Source organism: Thalassophryne amazonica, chromosome 11 (assembly GCF_902500255.1).
Source record: "Thalassophryne amazonica chromosome 11, fThaAma1.1, whole genome shotgun sequence".
In the NCBI taxonomy this organism is placed as follows: domain Eukaryota; kingdom Metazoa; phylum Chordata; class Actinopteri; order Batrachoidiformes; family Batrachoididae; genus Thalassophryne; species Thalassophryne amazonica.
Window position 1 is genome coordinate 4,060,360 of NC_047113.1, and position 25,822 is coordinate 4,086,181.

The window sequence follows — 25,822 nt, forward strand, 5'->3', positions numbered from 1 at the left end:
TAGTACTAATGTCTACTCCTCATCTCTGAAGATTTGTTCATGTTTTATATTGTTATGGTCTTCCTCAAACTTCTGCTTATGGCCCAGTCACACGGCAATTAATGAAGGGCAGCGAAGCCCAAATGAAACAAGAAATTTGGACTTTCGTTGAGTTTTGTTGACATTGTTTAACCTTTGCGCAGCTTCGGTTCTACAGCTGATGCTTCATCAGGATTTTAAATTGTTGGAAAATTTGAACGAATTGCAAGGAAAACCTCAATTCGTCTGTGTTTCATTTTACTGTCGTTCTTGACGGTTTTTAATCGTTTGTTCAGTTTTTGTAATGTTATTGTTTAGTTTGACTTCGTACGACCAGCTGAATGTTTTCACACAGTGCAGAAGTTGCTTCTGAGCGCTGCTGCTGCGTTCATGTACCATCAGAAATTATAGGGCAAATTCAGCCTGCTTGCTTGGATTTTTTTATCTGGGTGGGGAGTCAGCTTCAATGGGCTCAGGCACCTTTATATAGGGAAGAATTAATCTTTTGTGTGGATACAATTAATTATTTTGCCACGAGCAACTGCTGAAATTGAAACAACAAAAAGTTGTGTAATTTCCAACGGTACTTGAATGCAGCGATAGCGAGAGCAGCAGCACCTGCGTGCGCTTATTATTTTTTATTAACTATAATGAGTGTAAGAATGACAATCCAGCCCTTATGTACATGTGGCAACAGGTAGATAATTCAAATGATTATATAAAGATCTGTTCTGGAAGGAAGAATTCATGTTGTGGATCAGCTGCAGCTGGTGAAAATAACTACACACATGGGGTGTCAATGCGCAGCGTTCACACAGACGATCACTTTACTGCTCTGATATATTCAATCATCTTTACACTTATATTTGTTCCCCCTTTTGACAGTTTTCTGTTATAAATCAATATATATATATATATATATATATATATATATATATATATATATATATATATATATATATATATATATATATATATATATATATATATATACGAGGGCTGTCCGTAAAGTATAGGTCCTTTTTATTTTTTTCAAAAACTATATGGATTTCATTCATATGTTTATACGTCAGACATGCTTGCACCCTCGTGCGCATGCATGAGTTTTTCCACGCCTGTCGGTGACGTCATTCGCCTGTGAGCACTCCTTGTGGGAGGAGTCGTCCAGCCCCTCGTCGGAATTCCTTTGTCTGAGAAGTTGCTGAGAGACTGGCACTTTGTTTGATCAAAATTTTTTCTAAACCTGTGAGACACATCGAAGTGGACATGGTTCGAAAAATTAAGCTGGTTTTCAGTGAAAATTTTAACAGCTGATGAGAGATTTTGAGGTGATTCTGTCGCTTTAAGGACTTTTCACGGTGCGAGACGTCGCTCAGCGCTCTCAGGCAGCGTCATCAGCCTGTTTCAAGCTTAAAACCTTCACATTTCAGGCTCTATTGATCCAGGACGTCGTGAGAGAACAGAGAAGTTTCAGAAGAAGTCAGTTTCAGCATTTTATCCGGATATTCCACTGTTAAAGGAGATTTTTAATGAAAGACGTGCGGACGGGTCCGCGCGTCGGGACGCAGCCGACGCGGTGCAGCGGCACAGGAAAAACACCTCCGTGTTGATAACCATTTGTAAAATCCAGGCGGCTTTTGATGGCTTTCAGTGGAGTGAGTATATGAGAAATTGTTTATCAGCTGGAGATGTTCCAACTTGTCCTCAAGGCTTCCAACAGAGGTGTTTTTCCTGTGGCGGAGCGTCGTGGCGGCTGCGAGCTGACGCTGCAATCCGCCCGCACGTCTTTCATTAAAAAAAATCTCCTTTAACAGTGGAATATCCAGATAAAATGCTGAAACCGACTTCTTCTGAAACTTCTCTGTTCTCTCACGACGTCCTGGATCAATAGAGCCTGAAATGTGGAGGTTTTAAGCTTGAAACAGGCTGATGACGCTGCCTGAGAGCGCTGCACGACGTCTCGCACCGTGAAAAGTCCTTAAAGCGACAGAATCACCTCAAAATCTCTCATCAGCCGTTAAAATTTTCACTGAAGATCAGCTTAATTTTTCGAACCGTGTCCACTTCGATGTGTCTCACAGGTTTAGAAAAAATTTTGATCAAAGCGCCAGTCTCTCACAGGCGAATGACGTCACCGACAGGCGTGGGAAAACTCACGCATGCGCACGAGGGTTCAAACATGTCTGACGTAAAAACATATGAATGAAATCCATATAGTTTTAGAAAAAAATAAAAAGGACCGTTACTTTACGGACAGCCCTCGTATATATATATATATATATATATATATATATATATGGCTTAGTAACGTAATATAGTGATACAGCAGTGACCACAGCACACCAGAGTTTTTTTTTTTTCTTTTTTTAATTGGAGCCAGATGGAGTGTGCAGCGTGTCAACAGACAGTGAGGATTCTGATGATGAAGGAGATGATCCCTCTTTTGTTCTGGACGAGGAACCAAAGCAGGTGGGTCTACTGACGTGCTCACAGATCTCCACAGCTTCTGTTTGCAGTTTCTCCAGGACTCAAATACTATGAGCTCCATCCCAGCACAAAGTCCTGGAACTCAGAGATGCAGACACAGACTGCTCCAGCTGTGGCTCCAGGCGCGTTTCGTTTAAAGTGTCAAGATCATTAGCTTAGGTTTTGTTAAGTTCTTTAAGCTCTTTCATCCACCTTTTCTCAGGGAATTGTGACTTTTTTTTTTTTTACTTTTTCCCTTCGTTCAGGAATCGTCTTGTGCTGGGTGGCTGGGCCTTTACCTGTTCTCTCTGTGCTTTAGATCTGCCACATCCGATCCACCCATATTTGATTCCTCTGCCTGCCCTGCCCATCTGTTCCTGTCCTCTGCCATCAGACCACTCCAGCCAAGCCTGCCTGCATCTCATGTAAAATAAACTGCAAAAAGCTGTTCCAGGTTATGTTTTCACTTTGGGCCCTGTCAGCTCCTGGGTTAAGCCTAACAAGAACCTGAACAGATGCTGCTTCTGTTTCAAATTCTTACCCCCGCTGGAGCACAATCAAATAAGTTTCAAGATGTACTCACTAGAACTGTCATTTAAAAATGTTTGAACATGAATGATGCTGTTAAGACTATGAACACCCAGAAGTGACTTCATGATAATGCTGATTTGGCAAATCGGGATGAAATTTTTGAACAGCTAGAAAATTTTACCCTGATTTTAAAACTAGCACTGATTGTCATGATTTGCCCTGCTCGGTCCGCGATCATTATGATTTTCTGTCAGTTTGTCTTTGTTGAGTTCTTTTGTCTGCTTTTTTGATCATCTGTTTATTTTGCTTTGTCACAGCTGCAGGTTTTCAGTTCATCACACTTCAACCACATGTTGAGTTTCATTGTGGTTTAGTTTAGCATTTGTTCCACTGTCTTTGATTTTTGTTCATTATTGCTTTTGTTGCAGCTTGTTGTTTTCTGTTCATCACACTTCAGCCACATGTTGAGTTCTGTTCTTGTTTAGTTTTGATCCACTGTTTTTGTTTGTTTGATTATTGCTTTTTGTCACTAGTTTGATTTGTCAGCTTTACCACATTAGTCTTCAGTTGTATTATTCATGTCAGTTCTGTTGTAGTTTTGGGCCTTTGAATTTCTGGATGTCTGCTTTTCTTTTCATGGTCAAGTATTAATCTTTTCTGAGTCCATGTATCCCGGTCTTGTTACATCTGTATTGTTAGTTTATGGTTATTAGTTAAATCCATGTTGTCGCTGCACTCCCTTGTCTACACTCCCCATCTCTGTTCACATATAATCACACCATGTTTCACTTGTATCACTGTCTCCCTCTGATCCCTGCACTCTCTTGTCCTGCACTTCGTCATCTCTGTTGGCCACACCCTGTTTTGTCTGCCATCTTGTCACTGCACTCTCTTGTCTGACAGTGTCTCATCTTTGTTTGTCCACACCCTCCTGCCTGCTCACCATACCTGCTCCAAATCACTTCCTAATTAAACACTGTGTATTTAAGCCCTGCTACTTTTAATGTCTCTTGCTTGTTCGTTGATGTTCCTATCTCCGTTCCAGCTCACATACTTTTGTTCTTTGTTCCAAGCTTAGCTCCTTGTTGCACTCCGTGCCTGTTTTTTCTCGACCTCGCCTTTTGTCTTGCCTTTGAAAGTTTGAATGCCATGCTCTGACCTCAGCCTGTATTTTTGATGACGCCCTTGTATTACACCTGCCTGTACCTTCGCCTCACCAACTGCCTTTTTGTGTACCAGACCCTCTGCCAGTTTTTTTTTTTTTTTTGATAAAGCCTTCTATATCCAACCACCTGTCTGTGAGTTTGCATTGTGCCTCCTGCCTCCTGCTGTGCCCTGCACTCCTGAGAACCATGACAGAACGAACAAGCCAGTACAAGGAGGCCGCAGACTCACCTCCAGCCTTGACTCCAGACCTCCTGGTCATTAAGAATATTTTCTCTGAGCTCAATTTTTTTTAACTGCTTTCATACCTGCTATACTCCAAAGCAAAAATTTGATTTTTTTAGACAAAGCCTGGAATTTGATTGAAGACAACAGATGGCTATACCAGTTTATCCCAGAATTAGAAAATCTGGATGAGTTATTTGCGGCGGGGAGCCTTTCAGAGTGGGTCAGGCATCCAGAGGGGCACCTGCCATCCAGCCAGCTGGTCTCAGATGACAAGTCTGAATGGGTAGACCTGGAGGACGGCACCTCATCTGAGATGGAGGGAGCTAAACTACAGAGCACGGCAAATGTGTTTTTCAAGATTCAAGATCTGTTTTATGAATTTTTGGACAGTCCAGGTCAGCAGAACAGGCTTCGAATTTTTTCTACACTAGATCAGATTCTGCAGCGGGAATCAGAGATCATATCAGCCTACCCTGATCTGCTCAACATTAAAGCTCTGTTCAAGCAAGGTTGGATCCCAACGTACATAGAGGGTCCGATGCTCTTCCTTTTTGAATCAGAACTTTGATTCCTGTCAAAACACACCTCCGACAATCACGCTGTCAGCTGCAGCAGTAACGCATCCTCTGAGCATTGCACCAATGAAGCCCAGTCAGCTGCCCACATCTGCCCCTCAGAGTCCGGTGATGCAGACGTCAGCTGATCAGAAGCAGCCGGGAGAGTCAGCTTCGCTGGGACGTTCTGTTTCGATGCTGGCCACACCCAAACCAGCTCCACGGAAGCGGCAGGCGCCTCTATTAATGCTAACTGAGCCAGTCACCTCTCCATCTAGAGCTACGGAAGCCTGCTTGTTGCCTGACTTCCTTGCTCTTGCAAGGCCATCATGAAATGAAATGTCACCACAACAGCCGGAGTCACGTGCTCTGACTGCATCAGCACGTCAGCTCCAGGAATTTCCAGTCCCAACACCACAACATCACTCAGGTCGGATTTTTCTGACACCAGCTGAAGCAGCTCCAACACGCTCACCTCCACAGTCTTTATCTCCGACGCAGCCCATTGCAGCGGCACCGGCTGAAACGGTCCCGACATGCACGTCTCCACAGTCCTTGAGGTCATCGTCCGAACCTGCTTCGCCACACCCCTCGCCTCAGTCTACAGCGGCATCTCCAACCGAAGCAGCTCTGATGTGCCCTTCTTCACAGCTTTTTGCAACACCAATCGAAACAGTCCTGGTTTGCCCGCCTCAACCATCACCAGTCCCGATCAAGTCCTCAGAATCGCCAATAATGTCTATGGAGGGAACCACGCCTCCACAGATGACGGAGACAACATCAGAATCTTTCACTCCACGTCTGCCACCAGAACAGTCTTCAGCACTTCCTCCCCTCATCCGAACTTCTGAGCCGTCTTCGATGAGGTCATTAGAATCCATAACCAGTTGGACAGGTAGTTTTCCTTTTTTCTACTGCTTTTTACTGCTGTTCAGTGTGTGTTTTCAATCTGTTCTGTACTGGTTGGACATTTGATGGCAATCCGCATATATGCACTCAACAAAAATATAAACGCAACACTTTTGGTTTTGCTCCCATTTTGTATGAGATGAACTCAAAGATCTAAAACTTTTTCCACATACACAATATCACCATTTCCCTCAAATATTGTTCACAAACCAGTCTAAATCTGTGATAGTGAGCACTTCTCCTTTGCTGAGATAATCCATCCCACCTCACAGGTGTGCCATATCAAGATGCTGATTAGACACCATGATTAGTGCACAGGTGTGCCTTAGACTGCCCACAATAAAAGGCCACTCTGAAAGGTGCAGTTTTGTTTTATTGGGGGGGATACCAGTCAGTATCTGGTGTGACCATCATTTGCCTCATGCAGTGCAACACATCTCCTTCACATAGAGTTGATCAGGTTGTCAATTGTGGCCTGTGGAATGTTGGTCCACTCCTCTTCAATGGCTGTGCGAAGTTGCTGGATATTGGCAGGAACTGGTACACGCTGTCGTATACGCCGGTCCAGAGCATCCCAAACATGCTCAATGGGTGACATGTCCGGTGAGTATGCCGGCCATGCAAGAACTGGGACATTTTCAGCTTCCAAGAATTGTGTACAGATCCTTGCAACATGGGGCCGTGCATTATCCTGCTGCAACATGAGGTGATGTTCTTGGATGTATGGCACAACAATGGGCCTCAGGATCTCGTCACGGTATCTCTGTGCATTCAAAATGTCATCAATAAAATGCACCTGTGTTCTTCGTCCATAACAGACGCCTGCCCATACCATAACCCCACCGCCACCATGGGCCACTCGATCCACAACACTGACATCAGAAAACCGCTCACCCACACGATGCCACACATGCTGTCTGCCATCTGCCCTGAACAGTGTGAACCGGGATTCATCCGTGAAGAGAACACCTCTCCAACGTGCCAAACGCCAGCGAATGTGAGCATTTGCTCACTCAAGTCGGTTACAACGACGAACTGGAGTCAGGTCGAGACCCCGATGAGGACGACGAGCATGCAGATGAGCTTCCCTGAGACGGTTTCTGACAGTTTGTGCAGAAATTCTTTGGTTATGCAAACCGATTGTTTCAGCAGCTGTCCGAGTGGCTGGTCTCAGACGATCTTGGAGGTGAACATGCTGGATGTGGAGGTCCTGGGCTGGTGTGGTTACACGTGGTCTGCGGTTGTGAGGCTGGTTGGATGTACTGCCAAATTCTCTGAAACGCCTTTGGAGACGGCTTATGGTAGAGAAATGAACATTCAATACACGAGCAACAGCTCTGGTTGACATTCCTGCTGTCAGCATGCCAATTGCACGCTCCCTCAAATCTTGCGACGTCTTGTGCTGTGTGATAAAACTGCACTCCTGAGAACCATGACACTGATGATGGCCATAATAACTACTACATGTACCAACTTTTTTTCAAGTTTGACAAAGGGTGGGTCAAGCAGTTACTGTGATGCTTCAAAACGTGGCCCAATTTGCTATCCGGGTGAAATGGGAAAAAACAGAGATACCTAATAATAAAACAAAAACACTTCCCACAACCCCAATTATGACATAGATAAGTATATGTGAGAATGATTGCAGGGATTTTTGTTTGTTATGGCAGCACAGTGGCTTAGTGGTTAGCACTCTTGCCTCACAGCGAGAAGGTCATGGGTTCAATTCCCGCTTGTGGCCTTTCTGTGTGGAGTTTGCATGTTCTCCCCGTGTTTGCGTGGGTTTCCTCCGGGTGCTCTGGTTTCCTCCCACATCCAAAGACATGCTGGTTAGATGGACGTAGGTGTGCGAGTGGGTGTGAATGTGTTTGTTTGTCTGTTTGTGGCCCCGTGACAGACTGGCATCCTGTCCTGAGTGTACCTCGCCTCGCGCTCTATGACTGCTGGGATAGGCTCCAGCCCTCCGTGACCCTTGATTCGACTAAGCAGTTGAAGGTGTGTGTGTGTGTGTGTGTGTGTGTGTGTGTGTGTGTGTGTGTGTGTGTGTGTGTGTGTGTGTGTGTGTGTGTGTTTGCATTTTCCATAGCATTGTCATTGTATGATGTACTCACTTCCAGCTAAAAACCTTTTATTTCAGCAAGCACTCATTGGAAACTAGGCAGGCCTCACTCAGTACAGTGGAACACAAAGTTCCAGAGTTCTAAATATTGAACTGTTGTGAGCTGTGGAGGGTTAGTGTTTGCTTTTTCACCAACACCTCATCACCTCTGTTGTATGACCAGCCTCCTCCCGATGAACACCCACAGCAGTTTGAGAAATTTAATTTTTTTTTTTTGCCATCTGATACCCAAACCTTAATCTTTGAGGCCCACACTGGAAATAAGAGTATCTTATACTTTGTTTTATCTATATCATCTATATCACAACAGCCAAGTGGCCTCTGTGTGTGTGTGTATGTGTGTATTTTGGGTCAAGGATGAACACTGAACGGAAAGTTGATAGGACTAATATTTTTGGAGAAATTACAGATATTAGCTAACAACAGTGAACAATGGAGGCTGTGCTGCAATACACTATGTGGGGTTCGAGGTTTTGGGGGATTAAATGTTGTTATTGTGGTTCATGTTAGTTTAACAGTGTTGTGTGTAAAAATAAAAGCATCTGCTTGCAGCAGAATGCAGAATAGACAAAAGCTCTGGCTCGGTTTTCATTCTTCTGTGCAGCTCACCACAATATATTAAAAGAGAAGTGGCATCTGTGTACATGTATGTGTGCGTGCATGTGTATAACTTCGATCACGGACAAACTAGGGACAGCTGATATTTGCTGTTTGGTATGTTTATGTAATTTGGGTCAAGGATGAATGCCACCAAAACAGAACGTTGATAGGGCTAATATTTTTGGAGAAACTATTATTATTCCTATTATATTAACTAACAGCAGTGAACAATGGACGATGATAATTGCATTCTGGACTAGTTTTCCATTCCAGCAGGGGGCGATAAATCAGCTATATATTAAAAGCGCGTGTGCGTGCATGATTTTATTCAGTAATTTCAATGCAAATACATAATATAATTGTAAATATGTTAGAAATAGATGACACAAGAAAGTGAAAACATTTATTTCCATTGTGGTTCATTTAAAAATCAAATTACAAAATAGAAGTTATAAAATTAAATAATCATAATAACAATAATAATAATAATAATAATAATAATAGTGTGTACATGATAACAAGAACCTTAACAATACACTAGCTGGGGTACCCGACGCTGCCCGGGTTAACCTGTTTTAGACATAGGCCAAATGCCAATCATTTTAATCAAAACAATTGCCCAACATTTGTTTTTGTAATGCTGATGTCTTACAAATGTAATATTTAATGGGCTAAAGTTTGTCCAGCAGAACTATAAGAGGTGGACACCCCAAACTAAGTGGAAATACTTGATTAAAAGACACATTTGAAGTCCTTCATGCAGACTTTGTTTTGCAATCAAATTTATAACTAGAAGCACTCAGAGTGCAAACCTCCGCCAAGGCCATGGGGTCACTGACGCCATAACATCTACACGCCGTGGAATCACTGAACCTAAAAAAGTCTAACAATGATGTTTGCTCAGTAGTAAAAAAAAGTTTCATCTGCTGTGACTGGATAGCATGTATCCTTAGCGCTTGACATCACAGTTTATTGCAACTTGCACCTTTCCCAGAAGCTACTGTCATCTGAGCACTGATATTGATATTGCATGTGCTTATAGACAAAAACAAATGAGACAAATATCAATTTATTATTCAACTAAACTGCAAATATATGAATTTTTTAACATTTATGAAACTCTCTAAACAAGGCCATAGGGTCACTGACCCTAAAGAGATTCCCTCCTTGGCACAGTGACTTTTTGTCTCTTTCTCTAAAACTGTATATAATAATCATTAGATTATTAATATATAAACAAAAATAAATTTAAGAAATATTACAATTTGAAAACAAATGCACCCAAACATGACAGCTGTAATTAACATTGAAAATGCCATAGACATGCTAACGCATTAGCATTGGAATCCGGATTGTGATCCCAAGTAATCACTTGTTCCTCTTGTCATTTCCAACCACTCCACAAAATTTCAAAACTTTTTGAGTTATCCTGCTGAAAGACAGACAAACAAGCAAACCCGACCAAAAACATAACCACCTCGGCGGAGGTAACAAAATTACACACAAAAGATAGGTAACAGTAAATGTAAATATCAGTGAATCAAATTGAGGTAGTGGTGTATTTCACTGTTTTTACATTTCAATTTTACAAACATAAAATGGCTTTAAACAGCAAATGTAAATATTAGAATGGAGAAATATTTCTTCATGAAATTCACTTAGTGTTTTCTGACCATTAGTTTTGAAGAGCCTCTTGATAGACAATGTTCCTTGTCATGCCACCTGGCGAGTGGATGTACAGCTGTTCTGGATTACCAGACATACAACTGGCCGTGGGAAAACACAGGCTCTGCCAGATTCAGTCCAACCACCTTAAGGGACTGTCCCTGAGCCTTGTTGATGGACATTGCAAAGCTGGGTTTGACTGGAAACTGCAGACGCCTGAACTCAGTTGGCATGTCTGATGGGATAAGTGGAATCCTTGGTATAAAGACATCTTCTTCCTTGGCCTTGCCTGTCATTACTGTGGCCTTCGGGACTCTTGACATCAACTTCTTAATTGTGAGTCACGTTCCATTGCAGAGCTTGGGTGGGTCAAGATTGCGCAGAAGCACGACTGGGGCACCAACTTTGAGCACCAGGCTGTGTGGTGGGAGGCCTGCTGGTGCCAGGCTATTAAGGAATTCAACTGGGTAGTTAACCACCACATCTGGATCATGCACTGTGTCAACTGACATGTAGCTGGAGGCCTGTCCTGGAAGCTGGGCCAGAAGCTTAGCATTTGATATCATCCACTGCCAAGTTCTTTGGAGCAAGGATAGCATGCTCACTCAGCCAGTGCGGTTCTGGTAGTTACGGTGGAAGTTTGGAAAGATTTTGGCCACCAACTCACATATGTCATGAACAGTGTGGCCAAAGGGCAGCTTGACCTGGTCATCCAGAGTGTCAGGGTGCCCAGTAACCATAAAAGATAAATAGATAAAGAGAATAGATTAAAGCATTAAATTATTGGTTGCCCAGTAACCATAAAGAATTAAAGTGAAAGTTCTTTGTCTAAGATTTCCAGCAATAATGATAAAGCAGAATTAAAGTGAAAGTTCTTTTTGTCTAAGATTTCTAGCAGTAATGATTAAAGCAGAATTCTGTAACAGATAAATAGATAGAGAATATATTAAAGCATTAGTCCAGTAACCATAAAGAATTAAAGTGAAAGTTCTTTTTGTCTAAGATTTCTAGCAATAATGATTAAAGCAGAATTAATTAAAGTGAAAGTTCTTTCTGTCTAAGATTTCTAGAAATAATGATTAAAGCAGAATTCTGTAACAGATAAAGAGATAAAGAGAACAGATTAAAGCATTAGTCCAGTAACCATAAAGAATTAAAGTGAAAGTTCTTTTGTCTAAGATTTCTAGCAATAATGATCAAAGCTGAATTCTGTAATAGATCTATAGATTATATCTAGCAGTAATGATTAAAGCTGAATTCTGTAATAGATAAATAGATAAAGAGAATAGATTAAGGCATTAAATTATTGGTTGCCCTTAATTGTGTCTTTAGGAAGTAAAAGATGTCTTCCCTTTAACCTTTATGTATCTTACCAGCTTTTTCTATCTTGTCATAAATGGTGAAAATACAAAGTTTTCAGACAGCAAATCTTCAAAATGTACTGGGTTGTACACCAAAGGAAATTATATTTTACAGATTCAATATAATGTTATGTTGAATCAAATAACTTCTTTGGTTGATTGTATTCAGACAGGAAGGAAAACTGGGTTGTACAGGACAGTCAGGTGCTTAACAGTTGAGAACCACATGGTACAACACTGTATGGTCTTACATAAAAGGCTATTTTGGGGGTAATTTTCAGTTTGACTTTAAAAAAAAAATGGTACCAGTTTGTTCCACATGTCATGAGGATTCAGAATGTATATAGTTTTTAGAGCTACATATTATAGTTTGGGTGGGGTGGAATTAGAATTGACCACTTTATACTTTTTGTACTCAGGCTTTCTTGATGACATCAAGTAACCATAAAAGATAGATAAAGAGAATAGATTAAAGCATTAAATTACACTATGTAACAAATTGTTATTTTTGTTTTGTTCCTGGGTACAACAGTGGGTTTTCTTAACCTGTTACACCCTTAAATAAATAGAAAATAGCTGTTATTCCACAGAAACTTGCTTCTGTGATCAGGACAATGATATTTTGAAATTTGTCTGTTTTCAAGAATATTCTCCATTAGCCTTCACTACTACTGAGTAGTCTTCTAGAATATTCTTTAACTGCTAGAACTGTCCAGAATTTTCTAGAAGTTTCCAGAATTATCTAGAAATTTCAAGAAACTTTTAGAACCTTCTAGAACGTTAAAAAAATAAAATCAAAGTTTGTGCTGAATGTAGTCATTTTTCCATAGACTTTAGACATAAGCAGTTGAAATATAACACTTAGAAGCCAGGAACAAAAATTGTGTTACATAGTGTTATTGGTTGTCCAGAACTTTTAAAAAATGGTACCAGTTTGTTCCCCATGTCATGAAGATTCAGAATATATATAGTTTTTAGGGCTACATATTATCATTTGGGAGTTTATCCTGGACAGACAGACAGACATAGCCCTTTATGTATATAGATTAAAAGAGTAACATAACATTTTAATAAATTACATCATTAACAGGAAATAAAAGGGTGGAGTTCTTCCCCTAAAAGGTGTTGAGGTCTAAGGTTCTAAAAACATTCTGGACTCACCATTCCAGCTCATTATAGAAACTTTGCACAATTTATTACCACTATTGAAAAATGTCAGCTACCCTCTGTGGCACTGGTTCCTCTGTGGTACTGGACCCTCTGTAGTACTCGATCGGCTGTGGTACTGGTCCCTCTATGGCACTGGTTCCTCTGTGGGCCTTGTTCCTCTGTGGGCCTTGTTCCTCTGTGGTACTGGTTCCGCTGTGGTACTGGTTCCGCTGTGGTACTGGACCCTCTGTAGTACTCGATTGGCTGTGGTACTGGTCCCTCTATGGCACTGGTTCCTCTGTGGCACTGGACCCTCTGTGGGCCTTGTTCCTCTGTGGTACTGGACCCTCTGTGGCACTGCTTCCTCTGTGGCACTGGTTCCTCTGTGGGCCTCGTTCCTCTGTGGTACTGGACCCTCTGTGGCACTGCTTCCTCTGTGGTACTGGTTCCTTTGTGGTACTGGACCCTCTGTGGCACTGGTTCCTCTGTGTTACTGGTTCCGCTGCGGTACTGGACCCTCTGTAGTACTGAATCGGCTGTGGTACTGGTCCCTCTATGGCACTGGTTCCTCTGTGGTCCTGGTTCCTCTGAGGTACTGGACTCTCTGTGGTACTGAATCAGCTGTGGTACTGGTTCCTCTGAGGTACTGGACTCTCTGTGGTACTGAATCAGCTGTGGTACTGGTTCATCTGTGGTACTGGATCAGCTGTGGTACTGAACCCTCTGAGGTACTGGACCCTCTGTGGCACTGCTTCCTCTGTGGTACTGGTTCCTTTGTGGTACTGGACCCTCTGTGGTACTGTATCGGCTGTGGTACTGGACCCTCTGTGGCACTGGTTCCTCTGTGGGCCTTGTTCCTATGTGGCACTGCTTCCTCTGTGGCACTGCTTCCTCTGTGGTACTGGTTCCTTTGTGGTACTGGACACTCTGTGGCACTGGTTCCTCTGTGGTCCTGGTTCCTTTGTGGTACTGGACCCTCTGTGGTCCTGGTTCCTTTGCGGTACTGGACCCTCTGTGGTACTGACCCTCTGTGGTCCTGGTTCCTATGTGGTACTGGACCCTCTGTGGCACTGCTTCCTCTGTGGTACTGGTTCCTTTGTGGTACTGGACCCTCTGTGGCACTGGTTCCTCTGTGGTCCTGGTTCCTCTGAGGTACTGGACCCTCTGTGGTACTGAATCGGCTGTAGTACTGGTTCATCTGTGGTACTGGGTCAGCTGTGGTACTGGACCCTCTGAGGTACTGACCCTCTGTGGTCCTGGTTCCTATGTGGTACTGGACCCTCTGTGGCACTGGTTCCTCTGTGGTACTGGTTCCTTTGTGGCACTGGACCCTCTGTGGCACTGCTTCCTCTGTGGTCCTGGTTCCTCTGTGGTACTGGACCCTCTGTGGCACTGCTTCCTCTGTGGTACTGGTTCCTTTGTGGTACTGACCCTCTGTGGTCCTGGTTCCTCTGTGGTACTGGGTCAGCTGTGGTACTGGGTCAGCTGTGGTACTGGACCCTCTGAGGTCCTGACCCTCTGTGGTCCTGGTTCCTATGTGGTACTGGACCCTCTGTGGCACTGCTTCCTCTGTGGTACTGGTTCCTTTGTGGTACTGGACCCTCTGTGGCACTGCTTCCTCTGTGGTCCTGGTTCCTCTGTGGTACTGGACCCTCTGTGGCACTGCTTCCTCTGTGGTACTGGTTCCTTTGTGGTACTGACCCTCTGTGGTCCTGGTTTCTCTGTGGTCCTGGTTCCTCTGTGGTCCTGGTTCCTCTGTGGTCCTGGTTCCTTTGTGACTGGACCCTCTGTGGCACTAGTTCCTCTGTGGTCCTGGTTCCTCTGAGGTACTGGACCCTCTGTGGTACTGAATCGTCTGTGGTACTGGTTCCTCTGTGGTACTGGGTCAGCTGTGGTACTGGACCCTCTGTGGCACTGCTTCCTCTGTGGCACTGCTTCCTCTGTGGCACTGGTTCCTCTGTGGCACTGGTTCCTCTGTGGTACTGGACCCTCTGTGGTACTGGTTCCTCTGTGGTACTGGTTCCTTTGTGGTACTGGACCCTCTGTGGCACTGGTTCCTCTGTGTTACTGGTTCCGCTGCGGTACTGGACCCTCTGTAGTACTGAATCGGCTGTGGTACTGGTCCTTCTATGGCACTGGTTCCTCTGTGGTCCTGGTTCCTCTGAGGTACTGGACTCTCTGTGGTACTGAATCAGCTGTGGTACTGGTTCCTCTGAGGTACTGGACTCTCTGTGGTACTGAATCAGCTGTGGTACTGGTTCATCTGTGGTACTAGGTCAGCTGTGGTACTGAACCCTCTGAGGTACTGGACCCTCTGTGGCACTGCTTCCTCTGTGGTACTGGTTCCTTTGTGGTACTGGACCCTCTGTGGCACTGGGTCCTCTGTGGGCCTTGTTCCTATGTGGTACTGGACCCTCTGTGGCACTGCTTCCTCTGTGGTACTGGTTCCTTTGTGGTACTGGACCCTCTGTGGCACTGCTTCCTCTGTGGCACTGCTTCCTCTGTGGTCCTGGTTCCTCTGTGGCACTGCTTCCTCTGTGGTCCTGGTTCCTCTGTGGTACTGGTTCCTCTGTGGTACTGGTTCCTTTGTGGTACTGACCCCCTGTGGTCCTGGTTCCTCTGTGGTCCTGGTTCCTCTGTGGTACTGGGTCAGCTGTGGTACTGGACCCTCTGAGGTACTGACCCTCTGTGGTCCTGGTTCCTATGTGGTACTGGACCCTCTGTGGCACTGCTTCCTCTGTGGTACTGGTTCCTTTGTGGTACTGGACCCTCTGTGGCACTGCTTCCTCTGTGGTCCTGGTTCCTCTGTGGTACTGGACCCTCTGTGGCACTGGTTCCTCTGTGGTACTGGTTCCTTTGTGGTCCTGGTTCCTCTGTGGTCCTGGTTCCTCTGTGGTCCTGGTTCCTCTGTGGCACTGCTTCCTCTGTAGTACTGAATCGGCTGTGGTACTGGTCCCTCTATGGCACTGGTTCCTCTGTGGTCCTGGTTCCTCTGAGGTACTGGACTCTCTGTGGTACTGAATCAGCTGTGGTACTGGTTCCTCGGAGGTACTGGACTCTCTGTGGTACTGAATCAGCTGTGGTACTGGTTCATCTGTGGTACTGGATCAGCTGTGGTACTGAACCCTCTGAGGTACTGGACCCTCTGTGGCACTGCTTCCTCTGTGGTACTGGTTCCTTTGTGGTACTGGACCCTCTGTGGTACTGTATCGGCTGTGGTACTGGACCCTCTGTGGCACTGGTTCCTCTGTGGGCCTTGTTCCTATGTGGCACTGCTTCCTCTGTGGCACTGCTTCCTCTGTGGTACTGGTTCCTTTGTGGTACTGGACACTCTGTGGCACTGGTTCCTCTGTGGTCCTGGTTCCTTTGTGGTACTGGACCCTCTGTGGTCCTGGTTCCTTTGCGGTACTGGACCCTCTGTGGTACTGACCCTCTGTGGTCCTGGTTCCTATGTGGTACTGGACCCTCTGTGGCACTGCTTCCTCTGTGGTACTGGTTCCTTTGTGGTACTGGACCCTCTGTGGCACTGGTTCCTCTGTGGTCCTGGTTCCTCTGAGGTACTGGACCCTCTGTGGTACTGAATCGGCTGTAGTACTGGTTCATCTGTGGTACTGGGTCAGCTGTGGTACTGGACCCTCTGAGGTACTGACCCTCTGTGGTCCTGGTTCCTATGTGGTACTGGACCCTCTGTGGCACTGCTTCCTCTGTGGTACTGGTTCCTTTGTGGCACTGGACCCTCTGTGGCACTGCTTCCTCTGTGGTCCTGGTTCCTCTGTGGTACTGGACCCTCTGTGGCACTGCTTCCTCTGTGGTACTGGTTCCTTTGTGGTACTGACCCTCTGTGGTCCTGGTTCCTCTGTGGTCCTGGTTCCTCTGTGGTACTGGGTCAGCTGTGGTACTGGACCCTCTGAGGTCCTGACCCTCTGTGGTCCTGGTTCCTATGTGGTACTGGACCCTCTGTGGCACTGCTTCCTCTGTGGTACTGGTTCCTTTGTGGTACTGGACCCTCTGTGGCACTGCTTCCTCTGTGGTCCTGGTTCCTCTGTGGTACTGGACCCTCTGTGGCACTGCTTCCTCTGTGGTACTGGTTCCTTTGTGGTACTGACCCTCTGTGGTCCTGGTTCCTCTGTGGTCCTGGTTCCTCTGTGGTCCTGGTTCCTCTGTGGTCCTGGTTCCTTTGTGACTGGACCCTCTGTGGCACTAGTTCCTCTGTGGTCCTGGTTCCTCTGAGGTACTGGACCCTCTGTGGTACTGAATCGTCTGTGGTACTGGTTCCTCTGTGGTACTGGGTCAGCTGTGGTACTGGACCCTCTGAGGTACTGGACCCTCTGTGGTACTGAATCGTCTGTGGTACTGGTTCCTCTGTGGGCCTTGTTCCTCTGTGGTACTGGACCCTCTGTGGTACTGGTTCCTCTGTGGCACTGGTTCCTCTGTGTTACTGGTTCCGCTGCGGTACTGGACCCTCTGTAGTACTGAATCGGCTGTGGTACTGGTCCTTCTATGGCACTGGTTCCTCTGTGGTCCTGGTTCCTCTGAGGTACTGGACTCTCTGTGGTACTGAATCAGCTGTGGTACTGGTTCCTCTGAGGTACTGGACTCTCTGTGGTACTGAATCAGCTGTGGTACTGGTTCATCTGTGGTACTGGGTCAGCTGTGGTACTGAACCCTCTGAGGTACTGGACCCTCTGTGGCACTGCTTCCTCTGTGGTACTGGTTCCTTTGTGGTACTGGACCCTCTGTGGCACTGGGTCCTCTGTGGGCCTTGTTCCTATGTGGTACTGGACCCTCTGTGGCACTGCTTCCTCTGTGGTACTGGTTCCTTTGTGGTACTGGACCCTCTGTGGCACTGCTTCCTCTGTGGCACTGCTTCCTCTGTGGTCCTGGTTCCTCTGTGGTACTGGTTCCTCTGTGGTACTGGTTCCTTTGTGGTACTGACCCCCTGTGGTCCTGGTTCCTCTGTGGTCCTGGTTCCTCTGTGGTACTGGGTCAGCTGTGGTACTGGACCCTCTGAGGTACTGACCCTCTGTGGTCCTGGTTCCTATGTGGTACTGGACCCTCTGTGGCACTGCTTCCTCTGTGGTACTGGTTCCTTTGTGGTACTGGACCCTCTGTGGCACTGCTTCCTCTGTGGTCCTGGTTCCTCTGTGGTACTGGACCCTCTGTGGCACTGCTTCCTCTGTGGTACTGGTTCCTCTGTGGTCCTGGTTCCTCTGTGGTCCTGGTTCCTCTGTGGTCCTGGTTCCTCTGTGGTACTGGTTCCTTTGTGGTACTGGACCCTCTGTGGCACTGGTTCCTCTGTGGTCCTGGTTCCTCTGAGGTACTGGACCCTCTGTGGTACTGAATCGGCTGTGGTACTGGTTCCTCTGTGGTACTGGGTCAGCTGTGGTACTGGACCCTCTGAGGTACTGGACCCTCTGAGGTACTGGACCCTCTGTGGTACTGGTTCCTTTGTGGTACTGGACCCTCTGTGGTACTGGACCCTCTGTGGTCCTGGTTCCTTTGCGGTACTGGACCCTCTGTGGTACTAACCCTCTGTGGTCCTGGTTCCTCTGTGGTCCTGGACCCTCTGTGGCACTGCTTCCTTTGTGGTCCTGGACCCTCTGTGGTCCTGGTTCCTTTGTGGTACTGGACCCTCTGTGGTACTGACCCTGACGGGGACTAGAAGGAGAGAGCATATCTCACCCATATTGGCCTCTCTTCATTGGCTTCCTGTTAATTCTAGAATAGAATTTAAAAATGTTGAATCAAATAACTTCTTTGGTTGATTGTATTCAGACAGGAAGGAAAACTGGGTTGTACAGGACAGTCAGGTGCTTAACAGTTGAGAAACCACATGGTACAACACTGTATGGTCTTACATAAAAGGCTATTTTGGGGGTAATTTTCAGTTTGACTTTAAAAAAAAAATGGTACCAGTTTGTTCCACATGTCATGAGGATTCAGAATGTATATAGTTTTTAGAGCTACATATTATAGTTTGGGTGGGGTGGAATTAGAATTGACCACTTTATACTTTTTGTACTCAGGCTTTCTTGATGACATCAAGTAACCATAAAAGATAGATAAAGAGAATAGATTAAAGCATTAAATTACACTATGTAACAAATTGTTATTTTTGTTTTGTTCCTGGGTACACAGTGGGTTTTCTTAACCTGTTACACCTTAAATAAATAGAAAATAGCTGTTATTCCACAGAAACTTTGCTTCTGTGATCAGGACAATGATATTTTGAAATTTGTCTGTTTTCAAGAATATTCTCCATTAGCCTTCACTACTACTGAGTAGTCTTCTAGAATATTCTTTAACTGCTAGAACTGTCCAGAATTTTCTAGAAGTTTCCAGAATTATCTAGAAATTTCAAGAAACTTTTAGAACCTTCTAGAACGTTAAAAAAATAAAATCAAAGTTTGTGCTGAATGTAGTCATTTTTCCATAGACTTTAGACATAAGCAGTTGAAATATAACACTTAGAAGCCAGGAACAAAAATTGTGTTACATAGTGTTATTGGTTGTCCAGAACTTTTTAAAAAATGGTACCAGTTTGTTCCCCATGTCATGAAGATTCAGAATATATATAGTTTTTAGGGCTACATATTATCATTTGGGAGTTTATCCTGGACAGACAGACAGACATAGCCCTTTATGTATATAGATTAAAAGAGTAACATAACATTTTAATAAATTACATCATTAACAGGAAATAAAAGGGTGGAGTTCTTCCCCTAAAAGGTGTTGAGGTCTAAGGTTCTAAAAACATTCTGGACTCACCATTCCAGCTCATTATAGAAACTTTGCACAATTTATTACCACTATTGAAAAATGTCAGCTACCCTCTGTGGCACTGGTTCCTCTGTGGTACTGGACCCTCTGTAGTACTCGATCGGCTGTGGTACTGGTCCCTCTATGGCACTGGTTCCTCTGTGGGCCTTGTTCCTCTGTGGGCCTTGTTCCTCTGTGGGCCTTGTTCCTCTGTGGTACTGGTTCCGCTGTGGTACTGGTTCCGCTGTGGTACTGGACCCTCTGTAGTACTCGATTGGCTGTGGTACTGGTCCCTCTATGGCACTGGTTCCTCTGTGGCACTGGACCCTCTGTGGGCCTTGTTCCTCTGTGGTACTGGACCCTCTGTGGCACTGCTTCCTCTGTGGCACTGGTTCCTCTGTGGGCCTTGTTCCTCTGTGGTACTGGACCCTCTGTGGCACTGAATCAGCTGTGGTACTGGTTCCTCTGAGGTACTGGACTCTCTGTGGTACTGAATCAGCTGTGGTACTGGTTCATCTGTGGTACTAGGTCAGCTGTGGTACTGAACCCTCTGAGGTACTGGACCCTCTGTGGCACTGCTTCCTCTGTGGTACTGGTTCCTTTGTGGTACTGGACCCTCTGTGGCACTGGGTCCTCTGTGGGCCTTGTTCCTATGTGGTACTGGACCCTCTGTGGCACTGCTTCCTCTGTGGTACTGGTTCCTTTGTGGTACTGGACCCTCTGTGGCACTGCTTCCTCTGTGGCACTGCTTCCTCTGTGGTCCTGGTTCCTCTGTGGCACTGCTTCCTCTGTGGTCCTGGTTCCTCTGTGGTACTGGTTCCTCTGTGGTACTGGTTCCTTTGTGGTACTGACCCCCTGTGGTCCTGGTTCCTCTGTGGTCCTGGTTCCTCTGTGGTACTGGGTCAGCTGTGGTACTGGACCCTCTGAGGTACTGACCCTCTGTGGTCCTGGTTCCTATGTGGTACTGGACCCTCTGTGGCACTGCTTCCTCTGTGGTACTGGTTCCTTTGTGGTACTGGACCCTCTGTGGCACTGCTTCCTCTGTGGTCCTGGTTCCTCTGTGGTACTGGACCCTCTGTGGCACTGCTTCCTCTGTGGTACTGGTTCCTTTGTGGTCCTGGTTCCTCTGTGGTCCTGGTTCCTCTGTGGTCCTGGTTCCTCTGTGGTCCTGGTTCCTCTGTGGCACTGCTTCCTCTGTAGTACTGAATCGGCTGTGGTACTGGTCCCTCTATGGCACTGGTTCCTCTGTGGTCCTGGTTCCTCTGAGGTACTGGACTCTCTGTGGTACTGAATCAGCTGTGGTACTGGTTCCTCGGAGGTACTGGACTCTCTGTGGTACTGAATCAGCTGTGGTACTGGTTCATCTGTGGTACTGGATCAGCTGTGGTACTGAACCCTCTGAGGTACTGGACCCTCTGTGGCACTGCTTCCTCTGTGGTACTGGTTCCTTTGTGGTACTGGACCCTCTGTGGTACTGTATCGGCTGTGGTACTGGACCCTCTGTGGCACTGGTTCCTCTGTGGGCCTTGTTCCTATGTGGCACTGCTTCCTCTGTGGCACTGCTTCCTCTGTGGTACTGGTTCCTTTGTGGTACTGGACACTCTGTGGCACTGGTTCCTCTGTGGTCCTGGTTCCTTTGTGGTACTGGACCCTCTGTGGTCCTGGTTCCTTTGCGGTACTGGACCCTCTGTGGTACTGACCCTCTGTGGTCCTGGTTCCTATGTGGTACTGGACCCTCTGTGGCACTGCTTCCTCTGTGGTACTGGTTCCTTTGTGGTACTGGACCCTCTGTGGCACTGGTTCCTCTGTGGTCCTGGTTCCTCTGAGGTACTGGACCCTCTGTGGTACTGAATCGGCTGTAGTACTGGTTCATCTGTGGTACTGGGTCAGCTGTGGTACTGGACCCTCTGAGGTACTGACCCTCTGTGGTCCTGGTTCCTATGTGGTACTGGACCCTCTGTGGCACTGCTTCCTCTGTGGTACTGGTTCCTTTGTGGCACTGGACCCTCTGTGGCACTGCTTCCTCTGTGGTCCTGGTTCCTCTGTGGTACTGGACCCTCTGTGGCACTGCTTCCTCTGTGGTACTGGTTCCTTTGTGGTACTGACCCTCTGTGGTCCTGGTTCCTCTGTGGTCCTGGTTCCTCTGTGGTACTGGGTCAGCTGTGGTACTGGACCCTCTGAGGTCCTGACCCTCTGTGGTCCTGGTTCCTATGTGGTACTGGACCCTCTGTGGCACTGCTTCCTCTGTGGTACTGGTTCCTTTGTGGTACTGGACCCTCTGTGGCACTGCTTCCTCTGTGGTCCTGGTTCCTCTGTGGTACTGGACCCTCTGTGGCACTGCTTCCTCTGTGGTACTGGTTCCTTTGTGGTACTGACCCTCTGTGGTCCTGGTTCCTCTGTGGTCCTGGTTCCTCTGTGGTCCTGGTTCCTCTGTGGTCCTGGTTCCTTTGTGACTGGACCCTCTGTGGCACTAGTTCCTCTGTGGTCCTGGTTCCTCTGAGGTACTGGACCCTCTGTGGTACTGAATCGTCTGTGGTACTGGTTCCTCTGTGGTACTGGGTCAGCTGTGGTACTGGACCCTCTGAGGTACTGGACCCTCTGTGGTACTGAATCGTCTGTGGTACTGGTTCCTCTGTGGGCCTTGTTCCTCTGTGGTACTGGACCCTCTGTGGTACTGGTTCCTCTGTGGCACTGGTTCCTCTGTGTTACTGGTTCCGCTGCGGTACTGGACCCTCTGTAGTACTGAATCGGCTGTGGTACTGGTCCTTCTATGGCACTGGTTCCTCTGTGGTCCTGGTTCCTCTGAGGTACTGGACTCTCTGTGGTACTGAATCAGCTGTGGTACTGGTTCCTCTGAGGTACTGGACTCTCTGTGGTACTGAATCAGCTGTGGTACTGGTTCATCTGTGGTACTGGGTCAGCTGTGGTACTGAACCCTCTGAGGTACTGGACCCTCTGTGGCACTGCTTCCTCTGTGGTACTGGTTCCTTTGTGGTACTGGACCCTCTGTGGCACTGGGTCCTCTGTGGGCCTTGTTCCTATGTGGTACTGGACCCTCTGTGGCACTGCTTCCTCTGTGGTACTGGTTCCTTTGTGGTACTGGACCCTCTGTGGCACTGCTTCCTCTGTGGCACTGCTTCCTCTGTGGTCCTGGTTCCTCTGTGGTACTGGTTCCTTTGTGGTACTGGTTCCTTTGTGGTACTGACCCCCTGTGGTCCTGGTTCCTCTGTGGTCCTGGTTCCTCTGTGGTACTGGGTCAGCTGTGGTACTGGACCCTCTGAGGTACTGACCCTCTGTGGTCCTGGTTCCTATGTGGTACTGGACCCTCTGTGGCACTGCTTCCTCTGTGGTACTGGTTCCTTTGTGGTACTGGACCCTCTGTGGCACTGCTTCCTCTGTGGTCCTGGTTCCTCTGTGGTACTGGACCCTCTGTGGTACTGGTTCCTCTGTGGTACTGGTTCCTCTGTGGTCCTGGTTCCTCTGTGGTCCTGGTTCCTCTGTGGTCCTGGTTCCTCTGTGGTACTGGTTCCTTTGTGGTACTGGACCCTCTGTGGCACTGGTTCCTCTGTGGTCCTGGTTCCTCTGAGGTACTGGACCTTCTGTGGTACTGAATCGGCTGTGGTACTGGTTCCTCTGTGGTACTGGGTCAGCTGTGGTACTGGACCCTCTGAGGTACTGGACCCTCTGAGGTACTGGACCCTCTGTGGTACTGGTTCCTTTGTGGTACTGGACCCTCTGTGGTACTGGACCCTCTGTGGTCCTGGTTCCTTTGCGGTACTGGACCCTCTGTGGTACTAACCCTCTGTGGTCCTGGTTCCTCTGTGGTACTGGACCCTCTGTGGCACTGCTTCCTTTGTGGTCCTGGACCCTCTGTGGTCCTGGTTCCTTTGTGGTACTGGACCCTCTGTGGTACTGACCCTGACGGGGACTAGAAGGAGAGAGCATATCTCACCCATATTGGCCTCTCTTCATTGGCTTCCTGTTAATTCTAGAATAGAATTTAAAATTCTTCTTCTTACTTATAAGGTTTTGAATAATCAGGTCCCATCTTATCTTAGGGACCTCGTAGTACCATATCACCCCAATAGAGCGCTTCGCTCTCAGACTGCAGGCTTACTTGTAGTTCCTAGGGTTTGTAAGAGTAGAATGGGAGGCAGAGCCTTCAGCTTTCAGGCTCCTCTCCTGTGGAACCAGCTCCCAATTCAGATCAGGGAGACAGACACCCTCTCTACTTTTAAGATTAGGCTTAAAACTTTCCTTTTTGCTAAAGCTTATAGTTAGGGCTGGATCAGGTGACCCTGAACCATCCCTTAGTTATGCTGCTATAGACGTAGACTGCTGTCGCCAAGTGCTTGCTCACAGGGGGTCGTTTTGACCGTTGGGGTTTTACATAATTATTGTATGGCCTTGCCTTACAATATAAAGCACCTTGGGGCTTGGCGCTATATAAAAAAATTGATTGATTGATTGATTGACCCTCTGTGGGCCTTGTTCCTATGTAGTACTGCTTCCTCTGTGGTACTGGTTCCTTTGTGGTACTGGACCCTCTGTGGCACTGGTTCCTCTGTGGTCCTGGTTCCTCTGAGGTACTGGACCCTCTGTGGTACTGAATCGGCTGTGGTACTGGTTCCTCTGTGGTACTGGGTCAGCTGTGGTACTGGACCCTCTGAGGTACTGGACCCTCTGAGGTACTGGACCCTCTGTGGCACTGGTTCCTCTGTGGTACTGGTTCCTTTGTGGTACTGGACCCTCTGTGGTACTGGAGCCTCTGTGGTCCTGGTTCCTTTGCGGTACTGGACCCTCTGTGGTACTGGACCCTCTGTGGTCCTGGTTCCTCTGTGGTACTGGACCCTCTGTGGCACTTCTTCCTCTGTGGTACTGGACTCTCTGTGGTACTGGACCCTCTGTGGTCCTGGTTCCTTTGTGGTACTGAACCCTCTGTGGTACTGACCCTCTGTGGTCCTGGTTCCTCTGTGGTACTCGACCCTCTGTGGTACTGGACCCTCTGTGGTCCTGGTTCCTTTGTGGTACTGAACCCTCTGTGGCACTGCTTCCTCTGTGGCACTGGTTCCTCTGTGGTCCTGGTTCCTCTGTGTGGTGACCTGTTGAAACTGGGAGCAGCTGAAAGAACATCAGCTTTCAAAATGTGTCACAGTAACATTTGTGTCTGATTAACGTTCCTCTGCCTTGTGTTCAGTTGTTGTAAAACTGCTGCTTCATTTGTGCAAAAAAACACATGTGCATGTGCATGTGCGCGTGTGCAAAATGCACTCGAAAATGACAAGGCACCAAAATCTCTTCTTGCTTTTGCTCCATTCAAAATGAAACAGATAATGAGCCGATCGCTCTCCAAATGCGCTCTGAGCCGACGTGTGTGTGTGTGTGGGGGGGGGGGGGGGGGGTAAAGATGTGTCTTATTTGTTTCCCTGCAGTGACTAAAACTGTGCGGCTTCTCCATCGTGTGACAGAGTGAACGGAGCTGTAACGGTCAGGTGGCGATAAAATGCCTTTTTGCCCGTTCGTGCAGAGCGTTACGATTGATGAGGCTCATTGTGTCAGAGCAGGAAGCTAATGAGACGGAACCACAAGTCAAGCTGTTGACAGTCACCCCCCCAACAAAACCCAACCTCACATCTTCAACTGCAACCAGATGCTAGAGTGCAACTAGTAACTACAAACTCCAAAATTCTTTAAAAATGTGCAGAGTAACTAAATAAAACGTACTTTCAAAATGTTATTAAAAATAAGTTAACAAAAGTAATATTTAAATGTGAACAGGTATACGAGGTCTGTGAGAAAAGTATCCGACCTTTTTATTTTTTTCAAAAACTATATAGATTTGAATCATGTGCGCTTGCATCAGACAAGCTTGAACCTTCGTGCGCATGCGTGACTTTTTTCACGCCTGTCGGTTGTGTCATTCGCCTGTGGGCAGGCTTTGAGTGAACACTGGTCCACCCCCCTCGTCGGATTTTTATTGTCATGAAAATGGCTGAGAGGCTGTCGCTTTGCTCCATGAAATTTTTTTCAGAAACTGTTAGACAGCTAGTTGGAAACCATTCGAAAGATTCAGATGGATTTCGGTGAAGATTCTATTGGTATCACACAGATTAAGGACCATTAAAACTGGATTAAAAACAGCCCACAGCGGCGGAGGGCGCACTGCGCCCCGAGCGGCCATCGCCAGGCTGGAACGAGCAGATCACTAACAAATTTAAGGCTCTGTTGATGCAGGAATTCATGTGACTAGCAGAGAAGTTTCAGAAGAGGTTGGGATCAGCACTTTATCAGCACATTCC